A 13396-nucleotide genomic window follows, 5' to 3' on the forward strand; every position below is an offset into this window, starting at 1 on the left:
TATTTCCCTAAGTTCCTAAGACAGGCCTCGAACTTGTGGTTCCACCTGTCTCAGCATTCTTAGTAGCTGGAATAATAGATCTGTACCACTACATCTAGCAGGTTTTTTTGGGACAGGGTCTCATTAAGTTGCCCACGCTGGTCTCAAACTCCTGGGTTCAAATTATCTTCTCATCTCAGCTTTCTGAGCAGCTGGGCTACCAGCACATGCCACCATGCCTGGCTCAAGCATTTGTTGACCCCTTCACTTGCCCCTTTACATATACATTGTAAGAATTGTCTTTTTGTTTATTTGTTTAATTTTTAATTTTATTTATTTTCCCCGTATTCTTAAAGAATGCATTATAATTATACATACTAGTGGGATTTGTTGTTACATATTCATACATGCTTATAATATGACAATGTGATTTGGACTGGGTATGGTAGTGCACCCCTGTAATCCCAGTGATTTGGGAGGTTGAACAGGAGGATCCCAAGTTTGAGGCCAACATCAACAGCATAGCGATGCCCTCAGCAACTTCGTGAGTCCCTGTCTCAAAAGAAAAATAAAAAGACTAGGTATGTAGCACAGTGGTAAAGTGCACCTGGGGTCAGTCCTCAGTACCAAACAAAGGGAAAAAAAAAACCAAAAAAACCAAAAATCCAAAATGAACATAATCTGGTCTTTAATATTCCCCCATGCTCTGTATTCCCCTCCCTTTCCTTCTCTCTCTTCTCCTCCTCTTCCTTTTGTTCCTCTTCTTCTTCTCTCTCTTCCCTCTACTCTGCTGGTCTCTCATTTTCATGAGATTTCCCTCACCTTTCTTTTCCTTTTTCCTCTCTAGCTTCCACATATGAGAGAAAATACACAACACTTAACTTTCTGAGTTTGACTTATTTCACTTAGCATAATGCTCTCAAGTTCCATCCATTTTCCTGCAAATGACATAATTCCATTCTTTTTATGGATGAATTAAACTCCATTGTGTATGTATACCACATTTTCTTACTGTGGGAATAGGCTGTGTTTTAAGTATTAACAGTGGACTGAATTTTGATTTGGGTTGATAAAATGTAGGATGAAAAGAAGCTGGGCATGTGCTATATACTTGTAATCCCAGCAATTCAGTAGGCTGAGGCAGGAGGATTGCCAATTCAAGGCCAGCCCTTGCAACTTAGTGAGACTGTCTTAGAAATAGAGTAGTGGATGTACTTCATTGCTACAGTGCTCTGGGTTCAGTACCAAATGTGGGGAGGCAGGGGAAGACGAAAAGAAAATGTACCAAGAAAACAGGTTTATGCATGGAAGTATCGTTTTTCAGTGTTTCTGGGAATAAAATACAGGTACAATACTCTGTCAAAATTAAGTGATTCACTTTTGGAGAGTTAGTAATTTTCCTGAACTTGGAATTGGGCAAATTTATGTCACTCATTAGCAGATGGAGGCATAGAAGACTTTAAGATAGATACTCTCTTTTTCTTGTGCAATTAAAAGTTTCAAGTTACTACATTTCCCTGTGATTTGAATAATATGAAAGTCTGTTAGAAGATTCAGTCCTAAGCAGTTGTTGAATTAGTGAGGCTTTGAGATGAACCAGCGACAAGTAGAGAAATTTGAGGGAATTTGTTTTTCCAAATGAGAGGTTACGAAGTAAACATTTAGTTATGATTATATACGTACATCATTTCATGTACACCTGGTGTTTTTTTCAAGCTTTTCTTTTTAGTTGACTGGATGAGTAGATAATCTTGGAAATATAAAATTTTTTTTTCCCCTCTGATAATTGATAAATTTATTGTTAAAATAATTATACAAGTTAGGAATGCATTCTGCAAATAAGAGGAAAACTTATGTACCTGGCTTACGTGGCAGGTAGCAAGGAATCTGGAGGAAGATTATTCTGGTGTATCTGTTCAGTAATGTCATCAAGGATACAAGGTTCCTTGTAGTCTTCTGCTGGGACATCTTGACCCTTTAGCTTCATCCTCATAGTCCCAGTGGATATTGAACCTTCATACCTGACAGTACATGCCATGCAGAAGAGGAGGACAAAGAGAAGTTTAGTTTCTGGAAACCTGATGTATCATTGGCCATATTAAGAGAAATAAGTACCTTTTATTTGGAAAAATAAAATAGCCACTCTGAGCAATATGGGAGTTTTCTTAGTAAGAATAAAAGGGGAATGGGCAAAAGAATGAGGAAATGTGGATGTTGGGTAGGCAGGTAGCAATGTCTACCATAGACAGTACTTCCTCTTCCACAGTTTAATTTACTTGTTGTTTTTGTTATGCACAGCCAACTGAGGTATGAAAATGTTAAATGGAAAGTTCCAGAAATAAATAATCCATAAGTTTTTAAAATTGTGCATCATTCTGAGTAATATGGTAAAATTTTGTGCAGTCCCACTCATCCTGCCCGGAACCTGAATCATTCCTTTGTCCAACATATTCATGCTATATACACTACCCACTCAGTCCTTTAGTAGCCCTCTTGGTTATCAGATCACTTGTCATGTGCTTGTATTCAAATAACCCTTGTTTTACTTTTAATGGCCCCTAAGTATGAAAATGAGAGTGGAACCATTCAGATATGCCAAAGAGAAGCCATAAAGTGCTTTCTTTAGGTGAAAAGGTGAAAGTACAATAAGAAACTAGAGAAACCTTATTCACATAACTTATTACAGTATATTAATTATAGGTGTTCTATTTTACAGATGCTTCTCAGCTTATGATGGAATTTTGTCCTAATAAAACCATTATAAATTGAAAATATGTCAAAATGGATTAAACCTACTGAATATTGTAATTTAGCTTAGCCTATTTTATCGTAACGATAGCCATATATTTGTTTATTGAGACAGGGTCTTGCCCTTTTGCCCAGTTTGGCCTCAGATTCTCAACTCTTCTGCCTCAGCCTCCTCATGTAGCTGAGTTTAAAGATGTGTTCCACCTTGCCTGGCCTTAGCCTACCTTAAAAGTGCTCAAAAGACTGTAGCAGAGACAGATGGCCTACAAAACCAAAGATACTTAGCTTGAAATATATATTTGGGATCTTTTTAATTTTCTTTTTTTGCAGTGCTGAGGGTCAAACCCAGGGCCTTATACATGGTAGTCAGGTGCTCTACCATTGATCTACATCTTTGTCTGAGCTGAATGTGGATCTTTATAGAAAAAAAGTGTTATTTAGCCTAGTGGCATGCATCTGTAATCCTAGTAGCTACTTAGGAGGCTGAGAGGTTCTGTCTACCAAACATGCCTAATGGTGTGTTTGAGGGCAGCCTGGGAAACTTAGCAAGACCCTATCTAAATAAAAAAATAAGGACCAGAGATGTAGTTAAGTGATGAAGCACCCCTGAGTTCAATTCTTAGTACTGCAAATAAATGAATGAATGAATGAATGAATGAATGAATGAATGAATAAATAAATAAATAAAATAATAAAATATAAAGAGTTGCAAATATAGAGCCCCTGAGTTCAATCCTAATCCTCTTTCTCCAACCCTGCACAAAGATAATTTAGATTTGTGCTGCCATTACTTAGTAGCTCCTAGCCACTTGTGGCTCTTTAAATTCAGTTAATTGAAATTAGGACTGGAAATGTAACTCAGTAGTACAGTACTACTACTACAACCTAGTATGCTCAAGGCCCTGGGTTCAGTACTCAGTAATGCAAAAAAAAGATGTTTTAGACTTGTGCTAATTTGTCCACTAGCCACTTGTGGCGTTTTAAATTTCACTTGAAGTTAGGGATAGGGATGTAACTCAGTGGTACAGTGCTTGCTTAGCATGCACAAGACCCTGGATTAAATCCCCAATTCTGGGGGAAAGAAACAAAAAAAAAAAAAAACCCTCAATTTTGCAACCTGCTTTTCAAGTGCTTGTTGTGTGACTAATGGCTTTTGTTTTGGGTATTGAAAGTACAGGACATTTCTGTCATTGGAGGAAGTTCTTTTAGATGGTCTCTTATACCAGAGCCCTTATATTTATAATTAACGTATTTGGTGCTTCATTAAAGAAGTTGATCAAGGTTTTATTTATTTTTTGTGACAGCATGGAGATTTTATTAAACAGGAAGCAAGAGTACATGTTTGAGATTGAAAGCAGGTCGTTCTGAGCAAGAGCGACCAAGTGTTTTTATTTTTGTTTTAAAGACAGTGGTTGAAAGAATATGCCTTTAAGTTTCACACATAAAGGTGTATTTAACTTCTGCCTAACCTTTGGCTTTTATATTATCTCCTGATCTCCAAAATTAATTAAAAATAAACACCATGATCCTGGCACAGTGACACACTCTTTTAATCCCAAATTGAAGGCTGAGGCAAGAGAATTATTAATTCAAAACCAGATCAGTAGTTAACTGAGGTCCTCAGCAATTTAGCAAGACCCTGTCTCAAGATAAAAAATCAAAAGGGGACTGGGGATATAGCTCAGTTGGTAGAGTGCTTGCCTTGCAAGCACAAGGTCCTGGGTTCAATCCCCAGTACTGCAGGGGGGAAAAATAAATAAATAAATAAATAATCAATCAGTCAATCAATCTGAGTGTCAGCGGTAGAGCACCCCTGGCTTCAGTCCCCAGTACTGCTAGGAAAAAAAAAAGTGCCATGAGATGTAAAAATGTACTGCAAAAGTATTAGTAGTTGTTAGTAGCTTTAGGGTGTCCTTTGATTGGGTTTCTCTAAAAACATGAACTTACAGAGAAGCTGAGAGCTACTGCTATTGTTTTTTAGGGACTTATTTCTTCTGTTGTCTTCCAGAGTAGCAGTGTTCAATAAAAATATGGTATAAGCTACATATGTAATTTTAAATTTTCTGCCAGGTGGTTAAAAGTAAAACAAAAATAATCAAAATTCAGGTGAAAGTAATTTTAATATTTTCTTTAATACAGTATATCTAAAATATTTCAGCATGTGTAATTAAATATACAGAAGATATTAATGAAATAAGTTTTTTTTGTTTGCTTTTGTACTGAGTCTTTGATTCCTAGCTTGTGTTTTATCCTGACTGGATCTCAATTTGGACTGATGACGTTTCAAATCATCAGTAGTTAAATGGATATATTGACTAGTAACAATGTGATTCTAGAACTTTAAGCCTAACTGAACTTGGTAGTGTTTATTGGTGAAAGATATACTTGATGGTCTGCAAACCTTCCTGGAATTGTCTAAATTGTGAGGGTGTTTTGAGTTTTAGAGTCAGGAGAACCCCATACCTATGTCAAGGTACCCACGCTCTACTGAGTTAGGTGTAAGTTACTTCAGTCTTGACACATCTTTTATCTGCCCTTCCCCTGCATGATCTGTCTATATTGGTTTGTCTATATTGGCTGTCAACAAGATTATCATGTATCACATTTCTGAAGTACCATCATGTCATAATACTTGTGGCCAATGGCATTTCTTTGTGGTGGTTAAATCATTTGGATTTGCATGATCAGATTTTAACATGTTAATGCTTTCCAGGAACATTCCAGTACATCATTGTGTGTTCAGGTCTTGTTTGTAAAATTCTGCCTCATTTGTACATTTTTGTTTTAGATGTTATATGTAAGCTCCTGGGAAAGAGTAGTATTTTCTACAGTCTTTCATGGTAGCTTACAGTACCTTAGATTGTTATTGAGGTTACATATATTTTTGTTTTTTTTTTTAATTGATGCATTATAATTATACATAATAGTAGGAATTGTATGCTGTGTTTTTACATGCACATAACATAATTTGACCATTCTCATTTCCTGTACTTTCCCTTTCCTCCTGATGCACTTGCTTGTTTTACTTGACCAATCCTCCTGCTATTTTTAATATTTTAATTAGTAAAAGCTGTATTCATTGTGGTATATTTATCATGTATTCGAGTTTTCTTTTTTTTTTTTTTGGTATTGGTGACCCAGCAGTGCTGTACCTTTGTACTATATCCACAGTTCTTTTTAGTTTTTATTTTGAGGCAGGATGTGACTAAATTGCTGAGGCTGGCCTTGAATCTGCCATCTTCCTGCCTCAGCCTCCTATGTTTCTGGAATTACAGGTATGCGCCACCATGTCCCACTACTTGTTTTAATTTTATTTTTTTTAAGTGCTAAGGACCATTTTTCATGGAATGATGTTGTAAATGTTAATATTTCTCCCTGAAAGAAAAGCCATTCTGAATTTATTATGTCAGTATTAACCTAAAATTCTTTGATAACATTCTGACTAGAATATTGCCTTTAATATAAAAATGTCAGACCTGGCACTGTGGTGCTCTCCTGTAATCCCAGTGGCTTGGGAGTCTGAGGCAGGAGGATCTTGAATTCCAAGCCAGCCTTAGCAGTGGTGGCAAGATGCTAAGCAACTCAGTGAAACCCTATCTCTAAATAAAATACAAAATAGGGCTGGAGATGTGACTCAGTGGTTGAGTGCCCCTGAGTTCAGTCCCTTGTACCAAAAGAAAAGGGGGGGAGTATTTTTCAAAAGACCTCTTTTGAGTCAAATTTTATATCAGACAAATTTTTATTTTTAGTTCAAAAAGTTAATCAAGTGCTCATTGGACATCTGGAAAGACTGTTGGGAAAGTTAAAATATGATCTTCATAATTTTGTTTTCCTAAATAAGATTTATGAATAGTTAATGTATTTCTTTTAAACATTTCCCATATTGTACTGCTGTGCTTAGGAAACTAAATTTTAGCATATTTACTTTTTTTTTTTTTTTTTGTCATGAGAAAAATCCATTTGAATCCTTTCCTTTTTCTTATTTAAAATTTCTTCTATTTCCCACTGACTTGGTAGACTGAAGGAGGAGGATTGAAAGTTTGAGTCCGGCCTCAGCAACAATTTAGTGAGACCTAAACAATTTAGTGAGACCACATCTCAAAATAAAAAGGTCTGGGATGTATTCAGTGGTAAAGTGACCTTTTGATTCTCCAGTACCAAAAATAAATAAATAAATAAATAATAAATAAATAGATAATAAATATTTCTTCTATTAAATGAAAGCAGAGTTTTTATTTTTTGTGTTTTGTTTTGGGGACAGTACTGGAGATTATAAGCAAACACTCAACTACTGAGCTGCATTGAACTTGTAATCCTCCAGAGTAGTTTGATTATAAATGTGTACTACCGTGCCTGACTTGAAAACAGTATTTTTAAGAACTGTGGTTCTGATTAAAGGAGCAGTAGATGTGAAGATATAAAATTAAGGTCTCCTAGCCTTTTTGTCTTTTAAGGCTAAAGAACATGAGACTGTTGAGGTTATTGCTTATATTTGCAAATATTCTTGGGAGTATTTTCAGCCTACATTTTAAAATTTGCTCTTCAATTAGTGAGGACGTAGTTTTCATAGTCATTTCTATAGTATACTTACTTGATCCCTAATATTAATCTTTTCCTTAATAAATATCTTCTTTAGCATACTCATTTTTATTTACTAGTTCTCCTTCCTACTTTTAAAAGATTTGATCCCTCTACCAAGACATATTTAAGTGTTCTACAGTCTAAAATCTATAATTGCTTTTCATATTGAAAAATGCATAGTTATTCTAATCAGTTGAAAATTTTTTTATTCATTCTTTAACTTTATCATTCTGTCTTGTAGGCTCTCATCCTTTTTTTTATAGTTGAGAGAAAAATCCTTTGAAAATTGGTTTCTATTTATGTCAATACATACAAAGAGCATGATGGGCATGTTGCTCTAAGAAATTAAACATTAATGGTTTGCTAAGACAAAAATGCTATTTAGAAATTATTATGTGTTTTTTTTACTTGACTCAGCTTTAATTATAGAATTGTATCAAAAAAGAGGACACCCAAAAGCAGAAGTATGACTGGGTATGGTGGCACACACCTGTAATCCCAGCAACTCCAGAGGCTGAAGCTGGAGGATCGCAAGTTCGAGGCTAGCCTCAGCAGTTTAGTGAGGCCCAGTCTCAAAAAATAAAAAGAGCTGTGGCTGTGGTTCAAGGGTTAAGCACCCCTCAGTTGGGTTTAATCCCTGGTACCAAAAATAAAAGAAATTTAAAAAAAAAAAAAAACCAGAAGTATGGCTGTGCATTCCCATATATAGTAACAATTAGTCACATATGTGATTATTTATGAGATACTTCATTTAAAAAAAGAAATGTGTGGAGGCTTACATGCAGTAGAAAAAACCAAATCTTAATGTTTCAACAGTATCAGGAATCATGTCTGGGGCTGGAGTTGTAGCTGAGCACTTATCTAGCACGTATGAGGCACTGGGTTTGATTCTAAGCACCGCATATAAATAAATAAAATAAAAGCTCATCCACAACTAAAAGAAAAAAACAAAGAATCATGTCTGGTGTTGTTAATAAAGGGTATTAAGAATCTTGTTTTTCTTTTAAATTTTTCGTGGTGTTAGGATCAAGCTCTGGGCTTCATGCATGGAAAGCATGTGCCTTGCTACTAAGCTAATACCTCCATCCCAGATTTCACGTTTGTTTTGTTTTTTTTTTTGGTACTGGGGATTTAGCACTGAACTCTATCCCCAGTCTGTTTGGAGATAGGGTCTTGCTAAGTGGCTGAGGGTCTTGCTAAGTTGCCCAGGCTGGCTTCCTACTTGTGATCTTCCTGCCTCCTGAGTTGCTGGGATTACACATATGCTCCACCATGCCTGGCTAGTACTTACTTACTTACTACAGCTAATCAGGGCTGGGGATATAACTCAGTTGGTAGAGTGCTTGCCTCGCTTGCATGCACAAGGTCCTGAATTCAATCCCCAGCACCACCAAAAAAAAAAAAAAAATGTATAGCTAATCACAACCTTTTTTGGAGGCTGGCTGCACTGGGTGTTGAACTCAGAGATACTTTACCATTGAGCTACATTTCCAGCCCTTTTTATTTTTAAGACAGTGTTTTACTTAGTTGCTTAGGGCCTTGCTAAATTGCTGAAGCGGGCCTTAACTTTTGTTCCTGCCTTAGCCTTCTCAGTTGCTGCGATTACAGGCATGTGCTGTTGTGCCAGGCCCGATTTAAATTTTGATCTTTTGATCTTTGTAAATATGTTAGGCAGGCATTTCCTACCTTAAGGAATTATTCCTACAAAATATTTCTCCTTTATGTAACATGGGGGTCCATCATCATTGTTGCCCCTGTCCCCCTTTGCTTGGGATTGAACCCAGGGCCTTGAGCATGGTAGTCAAAGTGCTCTACCACTGAGCTACTCTTCCCTCCAGCCCTCCTTTAAGCACTTTTTTTTTTCTTTTCTGTAACACAATACCTTTATTTTATTTATTTTTGTGTGGTGCTAAGAATCAAACTCAGTGCCCCACACGTGCTAGTCAAGCGCTCTACTGCTTTAGGCCCCTAGCCCTCCTCTAAGAACATGACCCCATTTTCCAACATGTCATAATAGTTTTCTTGCCATTTTTCTAGTGTTCTGTATTTCCTGTCACCTACCATTGGTTGTAAAGCCAATGCTCCATACTTCGATTTGGGTTTTTGTTATGGTGATAACTTAATTTTGCTACCAATTTTTTTTTTTTTTTTTTTTAATTACTATAGTGGAATTGAACCCTGGGTGCTCTACCACTGAGCTACATCTCCATTTTGTTTTGCTTTTTATTTTGAGACAGTGTCTCACTAAGTTACCCAGGCAAGCCTTGAACTTGTGATCCTAATGTCTCAGCCTCCTGAATAGCTGGGAGTACAGGCATGTGCCGCCATTCCTGTCCCAAAATACTTTTCAAATAAAATGAAATCTAAAGGGCTGGGAATATGACTCAGTGGTAGAGTACCCCTGGGATCAATCCCTAATTCCACCAAAGAAAACAAAAAGAAAAATCACTAGCAGGAATGTGAGGCTAGGAGATTAATTGGAACATTTTAGCAGTTATTCAGACCTTAAAAAACATAGATATTTAAGACCTAGTATCTGTAGGAGTTGGTGGTAGATTTGTTGAAAGTAGAAAGTGAGGGGAAAAAAATAAAAATAAGTAGTTCATATCTGGACTGTATTTCTATAGTATTTAGTGTGTACCTTTGTGTCATTATCATCTTCCGTCAAGGGTATATTGTAGATATAGAAGGAAGGAGACAAACTGTCTCTTCTAATAGAGTTTATATTCTGGGAGTACTATGAGAAATAAACTACATTTATATGATGGTGGTAATTTCTTTAGCCAAAACAAATCCTGGAAGTGGCACCGGGAACAATTTAGAGTCATCAGTGAAATGCTTGTGTAGACAAAAATCATTTGACCAAACACCTGAAGAAGGTAAATTTAGCTAAGGCCAAAAACCAGTAGGTAAGAAGCCGCCCCTTCCCCCCTTTTTTGATTTTGAGACCAGGTCTGGTCAAGTTACTGATGGTCTCACTAAGTTACTGAGACTGACCTTGAACTTGTGATCTTCCTGCTTCAGTCTCTGAGTTTACATGTGTGTGCCACATGCCTGGCAAGGTCTGCTATATTTAAGGAACAGCAGGAAGGCCTGTGTTAGAAGGGAAGTTTCAGAGGAATACTAGTGAGAGGTGAGGTCAGAGAAGTAATGGATATTGGAGTGTGTTGATGTAAGGCAATGTAGGATATCAGAATAATTTCCCCCCCTAGGAATTAAAAATTTCAGTCGGTGGGTCTTTTAAAACATTCTCATTGCATACTGTACTTGATTATTATTATTTTTTGGTACCAGAGATGGAACCCAGGGATGCTTAACCACTGAGCCGTAACTCCAGTCCTTTTTACTGTTGGAGACAGGGTCTTGCTAAGTTGCTTAGGGCCTCACTAAATTGCTGAGGCAGGCCTTGAACTTGTGATCTTCCTGCCTTAGCCTCCCAGGTCACCAGGATTATAGGCATGTACCACTAGGCCCGCTGTATTTGATTTTTGTTATAGCACTTTCCACAACTGTAATTAAATAATTGTGTGCTCAGCATAGCACTGTTTCATGAAGGAATAGCACTTGATTTCATTTGGTGGTTTAGTATGTAGTACATATACATCTGAATATAACACTGAAGTTATTGTAGGCTTGTTTTTATTTTTTGTTTGTTTTATTTTTTTGGTACTGAGGTTTGAACCCAGGAGTGCTTGACCTCTGAACTGTATCCCCAGACCTTCCCCCTGCCTCTTTTATTATTTTTTAAAAATTATTATTATTATTATTATTATTATTTTGAGACAGGATCTTGCTAAGTTGTTGATGCTCACCTCAAACTTGGGATCCTCCTGCTTCAGTCTCCCTAGTCTCTGGGATTTGTTTTTGTTCTCAGTGTTTGGAGTTAAGCTTATGTTTGGTATATTGTTTGTGCAGTACAGATACTTTGTCATTGCTAGAAAATTCTGCTAGATAGCAATAGTTAAAAAGTGAGTTTATTATATTAAACGAGCAATGGCAAGAGTCTTTTTCTGTGTGAAAAGCTCTCAAAATTGTTAGTTAATAATCTCTTTATCATCTTGACTCAGTAATTATTTTAGATTTATACCTCTTTTATTAAAGCAAATATTGCATAGTCTTCATAATTCCTTAACCTATAGCTGTTCCAAGTAGCATTAGTATTTTAATCAGCGGAAAAACAAGCTTAGTTAGTTTTGTTTTGTTTTTCCTTTCCCTATTAAAAACTACTGGTTTGCTGGGTGAGGTAGAGTATGCTCCCTGAGAAATAGGTAGAATTATAAATTTAAGCTCAGCCTGGGCATCTTAGAGAGATCCCATCTCAAAAAAGAAAAGGACTGGAGATGTAGCTCAGTGGTAGCATGCCCCAGATTCAATCCCTAGTATCACAACAAAACAAAAAAAAAAACCCAAATTATTCATTAAATGCAATTGAGTTTCTTGGACTGGCTCCTGAGGCAGAAAAAAGCACAAGTGGAAATTTCACATGAAGACTGGAGTTGTATTGATAGTGACATGGCAATGTAAGTTTCTTGTTTGACAAATGTAGCGTAGTTAATGAAAACTGGGTGAAGGGAGCTGAAGCTTCCTATAGTATCTTTACAATTTTTCTATAAAATTCAAGTTAGTCCTACAATGTTTAATACTAAAAACAAAACTTTTAGAGCTGAAAGATATAGTAACCACTGAATGAATAATATAGAGAATTCAGTATTTTTAAAAATTTAAAAGTAATTTTAATTCAAGTAGAACTGAATGGTATGATTAAAAAAAAATTCTGCTCAAATACTCCATTCCCATTCCCAGAAGTAACTAGGTTGGTTTCTTTTTAAACTTTTGTTTAGTGCTTCTGGTTGTTATTACTATAATTGCAGAGATCTTACACTTCTGGACTTTGATTTGTCAACATCACTTTCTCTTGATTCCTTATCATAAAACATAATATTTGTTTTATTATATAATTTTCCTTTTTCTGTCAGCTACTTCTTAAAATTTAATTTTATTCAAAAAAATTTTTTTTGACTATTCATGTGCAGTAATGGTAAGGAAGAAAGAATAGTTTTAGTCTGTGAGTGGCTATGAACATTCAGTTAAGATAAATAATACCTTCAAACCAGCTTCTCTAAAATTACTTTTATAACTTGAATGATCAATTTCAGTTTCTTCTTCTATCAACTTTAGATATACTTTATTGACTCCCTAATATAAATAAAATGAAACATGTAGTCTGTTATTACTTTTTACCTCCCGTCTTCCTTCCTTCCTTTTTTTTTTTTTGTGGCATTGGGAACTGAACCCTAGGATGCTCTACCACTGAGCTCCATCCCTACCCCTTTTTATTTTTTGAGATGGGATTTTGCTAAGACTGGCCTCAAACTTGTAATCCTCCTGCCTCAGCATTCTGTTTTTACTTCTTTTCTTACTTTCTATTTTCCACTTTTGTTAGTTCTAGCATTACTTACTATAATTTAATATAACAATTCATTATGCCCTGTCTTGTCTGTGAAAAATTCTGATTTAGCAGGTTACGAGTAGATTGGTGATCATATTTTGAAGGACTTCTTTAAATGTGTGGAGAAAAATAAGAAAAGTGGATTCTTATTATATAATCTAAGTATATAGTCTTAGTATATATTCTCTTTCACCGTCTAAATCTATCTTAAGAATACATCTTCTGTCCTTAGGCATGTATGTTTTCTAGTCTGTGTACCCAGACACACCTCATACAGTATTTTACATATATTCTTTTGGGGGGGGGGGGTGCTGGGGATCGAACCCAGGGCTTTGTGCTTACAAGACAAGCACTCTACCAACTGAGCTATCTCCCCAGCCCCTATATTCTTGATTCTAGGATTGCTTTCAAATAATTTCATTGGTTGAGAGATTTCATTAAATGATTGGCTATGTCTCAGTTTCAGAAATAATAAAATGAGAAAACATATTTGTGTTTATATGTATATTTTTAGATGGGGTCTTACTTTGTTGCCCAGGCTGATATCAAACTGATGGGCCCAAGCCATCTGCTACCTGACCCTCCTGCGTGCTGAGGTTTTTGACATGCCCCACCATGGCTGGCTTATATATTTGTATT

General features: G+C 36.1%; 1 protein-coding gene across 3 annotated transcripts in view; it reads left to right on the forward strand.

Annotated features, from left to right (window-relative positions):
• Nucleotides 1–13396, forward strand: part of MED13 (mediator complex subunit 13) — a 95158-nt gene that overhangs the window by 12281 nt on the left and 69481 nt on the right. The gene's annotated exons all lie outside the window — the stretch shown is intronic.

Source organism: Sciurus vulgaris, assembly GCF_902686455.1.
Source record: "Sciurus vulgaris genome assembly, chromosome: 3".
Lineage (NCBI taxonomy): Eukaryota > Metazoa > Chordata > Mammalia > Rodentia > Sciuridae > Sciurus > Sciurus vulgaris.